Source organism: Portunus trituberculatus, chromosome 21 (genome assembly GCF_017591435.1).
Source record: "Portunus trituberculatus isolate SZX2019 chromosome 21, ASM1759143v1, whole genome shotgun sequence".
In the NCBI taxonomy this organism is placed as follows: Eukaryota; Metazoa; Arthropoda; class Malacostraca; order Decapoda; family Portunidae; genus Portunus; species Portunus trituberculatus.
The window spans coordinates 6,292,485-6,297,484 of record NC_059275.1 but is presented as its reverse complement, the minus strand read 5'-3'; the positions used below and the strand labels follow the sequence as shown (position 1 = coordinate 6,297,484).

Here is a 5,000-nt window from a genome sequence, read left to right as displayed (position 1 = left end):
TAGGGTAACGTCTGGCTGTCTCGTCAGAGACTGCAGCAGATCAAACAGTGAAACAAACAAACAGTGAAACCCTGCAGCAGATCTACAATTATCTTGTCATGGTCTTTGCTCGGAAATCCTTCCCTTTTCACTTAAAGCAATTATTTAATCTCTTTGTTTTGCGTTCCTATGACAAAACACTCGTTTCCTTTCATGTGAATACATTTTTTCTCTAAGCTGAAACTTCCTGTCAATCCAGAAACTCCATTCATCCTTGTTCTAAAATCTTCTCTATTTGATCTTTAGGTAACAACTTCCTGGCTTTTTTTTTTTTCCTCTCTCTCTCTTTTGTTTTAATCCCTTAGCCTCGAACGTTTCTCCTGTTGCTGAGATAAATTAATAAAACATCCAGTCTATATATATGTTTTTTCATTTTTTATTCCTAGAGGTGATGAGACAACACGCAAGGTCACTTTGGCACTTTCATCCTTAAGAGAGAGAAACCCTTGTGTTATACACCTGGCCGCCTCGACACTCACATCTCCCTTACTGCTTCCTTCCGTTTTCTTTGCTTCCTCCCGCCGCTTACAGGTCTGGCCCGGGCAATGGGAAGTAAACATGAGACAAGTAAAAGAAACGAGACGCAAGGAAAAGAGAACCCAAGTGCGTGTGTGTAAGAGTTTCTGGAGATATGTGGACTTGATTTTTTTTTCCTTTTTCTCCTTTTTTTTACATTTTTTTCCATGTTTTTTGGCTCTTTGTCTCCTCCAAAAAATAAAAAGAGAGAGAAAGAAGAGAAAAAAAACTGAAGTGGTAGTTTTTTTTCCTTCAGTTTTTGTGTGGTCAGTTTTCTACAGCACGCTACCTCAACCTGGTCTATATTACACTCTCTCTCTCTCTCTCTCTCTCTCTCTCTCTCTCTCTCTCTCTCCTAAACATGATACACTATATCTGCAAAAGAATCACAATATAGAAAAAAAACGCAACAATCATTATATACAAACACACACACTCTCTCTCTCTCTCTCTCTCTCTCTCTCTCTCTCTCTCTCTCTCTCTCTCTCTCTCTCTCTCTCTCTCTCTCTCTCTCTCTCTCCGCATAACCTAACCTAATCTAACCTTGACAATTGCCTCGGAAAACCCTGCCACGGTCATTAGGGATATCATTAGTCGTAATTTCCCTAAGGTGAACTTCCCTCACTAACATTCCAGCGGCAAGATCTCGGCGCGAAAATAAATCCCTTTGCGATCAGGTCTATATTAATCTAGTTTCGGAGCAGTTTTCTCGAGGGAATCTACATGTTTATCTGAAGTTATTTTGTCTATTTTATTAATTTACTTACTTATTTATTTATTTATTTATTTATTTTGCATGTCAAGAAAACTGGTCTAAAAGCAGGATATATGAGAGAGAGAGAGAGAGAGAGAGAGAGAGAGAGAGAGAGAGAGAGAGAGAGAGAGAGAGAGAGAGAGAGAGAGAGAGAGAGAGAGAGAGAGAGAGAGAGAGAGAGACAGACAGACAGACAGACAGACAGACAGACAGACAGACAGACAGACAGACAGACAGACAGACAGACAGACAGACAGACAGACAGACAGACAGACAGACAGACAGACAGACAGACAGACAGACAGAGACAGACCGATCACGCTGGTCCCCTAAAAGTAAAAAAAAAAAATAAATAAATATACAAACTTGTCTAAACGGGTGGAATTTGACATTAACGCAGAGATGTAATTATAATACTTTGCCACTGACTGACTGCCTGACTGACTGATACCTCCCCCACCTCACCCCTCGCCCAACCTTGTCCTTGCTCACCACACCCACACTCTGCCCTCCAACACTATTACAAACGCCTGAAGGTAATCCCGCAAACTCGCACCTTGGCCCCAGCTCTCTCTCCGTCACTGTTGCCAGCCAGAAGCGAGACCATTGTATGTTTTAGTAGGTGATAGTGAATGAAACACTAACATTACTGACATTTGTTTTTATGCTTCGACACGCACTGGGAAGATCACGCGAGAATATATGACGTGATTGACAGAAGCGTTATGAACTGTTTGCTGCGTGGAAGTGCTGGAGGGTAGAGGATGAGTGTATTCGTGTTATTAAATGATGTGTTATGAGTAGTCGTAACCAGAAGAATGATCTTGTGAGTTGATCTCTAGTGAGCTTAGTGTTCTCTATTTCGGGTTCACTGGTTTGTTGAGTGTCAATACGTGTCAGATTCAGCAAGACTGTTTAGTGCTTACTCTCTACCGTAAGTCCGGTGTGTAGGTAGATCAGTAAATGGAAAACGAGAATAGTATAGAAAATAATATTAAAATCATAACTATAACACTAATATTATATAGGCGTCAGAATTTAAAATACTGTCTAGTGCTTTCTTTCTAACTTAATTCACATCATGTGTATGTAAATTAGTAAATACATAAAAAATATAGAAAAATTAAAAAGTATATAACACCCACAACAACAACAACAACAACAACAACAACAACAACAACAACAACAACAACAACAACCCAAAGATTCTATCAGTATCATATTCAACAATTAATTACTAGCTGCGAAACAGACAACTTGAGACTGTTGGGACGTGGCAGAATACATTAGAAGTGAATACAGTAGGTTACTCTGCCTCTACCCACCACTGTACCCTGAGTGATGTTAGAGGCGGTGTGTAGTCTAAGGTATTTTCTTCTTTTGGTAGTGATGGTCAGTAACTACCAGGAAAAGTGTCTAGTATTGGTGGTCGGTTAATGGGAGCAGATATCGATGCAGTAATGTAATAATCAGATGCCGGGAGAATGTAGTATTGTAGACAAGTGCTTTCATAATAAGTATAAATGCTGAGTAGTTACCAGGAGCACGGAACAACGCGTTAATGCCAATGCTTTCTTAGTAACCTTGGTCTGTTTTTCAGAGCAAAAGTCATTAGCTACTGGCACATTTGTGAGTGGTGTGTAATAATGAGAAACAAGAATGTAATACTTCCTTTTCAGTAATTGCAAAGGATTATGAGGGCTTACACAAAGCAACTGACCTTTAGATTCCCTACACACTTTAACTACACCTCGCTGCACCGCTGTGGCTAAGAACACAATTTTGTTCAACGGAGGCAGGTGGTCACTGAGCCACCGAGGAGTCGTGCCTTGCCGGTGTCTGCAACAGATTGTTTCTTGCCAATGATTTATTCACGGGCGGCTCAAGAATTTCCCGAATTAAAGATGATGAATGCAAAGAAATTATATATATATATATATATATATATATATATATATATATATATATATATATATATATATATATATATATAATATATCGTCCAGATATTCTTTTGAAAATAACTGAGGAAGTACTATAAGGACTGGACAAAAGGAAGGACGAAAAAGAAATATAAGAGGGAAGAGGAAGGGTAAGAAGGAGGAGGGAAGAGAACTTGAAGTGTATACAGTTTATTCATATCTAAACCTGAAAATATAAATAAGTATCTCCAGCAAAAGTTTAAGGTAAGCCTCTTAACTTAAGATAATTTATCCCAATCCTCTTCGTTTCCGACGAAGTGAAGAGTGGGAGAGAAAACAATCTATGTTGTATCTCTACTGTGAGTTCCCTTCCTGTATAATTTATTTCTTTATTTTCCAGCACAATGTCTCTTCATCCCATGGACAGCAACACCCAGGGACACTCACACACCAGCAAGCTTCCATGGGCGCAGTAAGTGTATAGAAGAGTACACTCCCACGGTGTTCTGAGGCCCTAAGGACAATCCAGAGTCACAGCTTTGATGCCGCACGCCACACACGCCACTCACGCAACACACCCCCGCACCAAAACTGCAACTTTTGTCCTCGGCGAGACTCTTGAGTAGAGGATTTCCATAAATCTATCCGAGTCTTCTCGTGTGTGTGTGTGTGTGTGTGTGTGTGTGTGTGTGTGTGTGTGTGTGTGTGTGTGTGTGTGTGTGTGTGTGTGTGTGTGTGTTTTCTCTTTTATTTTTAGCCCTCATTCTATATCTCACTATCAACCTGATTCTATATAATATATGTATTTATGTATGCATTAATGTTTTTTTCTCTCTCTCTCTCTCTCTCTCTCTCTCTCTCTCTCTCTCTCTGCCGAGTTTATAATGCATTTAAAACATTCACACAAAGAAAAAAGAAAAAAAATCCTGCCGAGTGTATTTGGAAGTGAGGCAAGCTGTATGAGTCTGAGCTAATGTCTAAGTAGGAAGGAGAGAGGGAAGAAGGAAAAAAAGAGAGAAAAACAAGAGAGAGAAGTGACTAAGCAAACAGAAGAAGAAAGAAACACACGGAAGAGGAAGTAAAGAGGAAAAATAACTGAGGAGTGGAAAGATGAAGAAACAGGAGAGAGAGAGAGAGAGAGAGAGAGAGAGAGAGAGAGAGAGAGAGAGAGAGAGAGAGAGAGAGAAAGTGAAGAGAACGTGGGAGCGGAAGGAAGAGGAAGAATGGTATAACAAATCATATAAGACGCATTATGGTCCAGGGAACTCCATACCAGGTGATAAGATTTAAGGTCTTCCACACAATTGCTTTCAAGGTCAGAGAGATTACCTCCTATTCTTCCTCGGGTTCTCCTGCCTATATGTCTATCCCCTGTGAATGTTGGGGTGCTGGTGGGGAGGGATGGGGAGAGACAGGGAGTGATGGGGATGTGACACGAACACGCGGTCTGGGTCTCATGGGGAAGAAGGAGAATATTGGTGTTTTTTACTCTATTTTTTTTCTGGGACGAATGAGGGAAAAAATAACTGGGTGATGGTGAGACATATTTCCTAGTGAGCCTATGAAACACTTGGCCAGTTCCAGCTCTGGGTGATGAACGCACATAGCTATACACACACACACACACACACACACACACACACACACACAGGTACTCCGGTCAGCAGGAATCGGGCAAAGTAGAGCAACACATCAGAGTAAGTACTTAAGGCAGGGGAGAGGCGAGGAGAGCAGGAGAGGAGAGACAGGCTGGACTATGGTGAGTGTTT

At 40.8% G+C, this 5,000-nt stretch overlaps 1 protein-coding gene across 1 annotated transcript in view; it reads right to left on the bottom strand.

The window, feature by feature from the left end:
• Window positions 1-5,000, bottom strand: part of LOC123506997 (protein Skeletor, isoforms B/C-like) — a 79,422-nt gene that overhangs the window by 74,272 nt on the left and 150 nt on the right. The window lies entirely within an intron of this gene.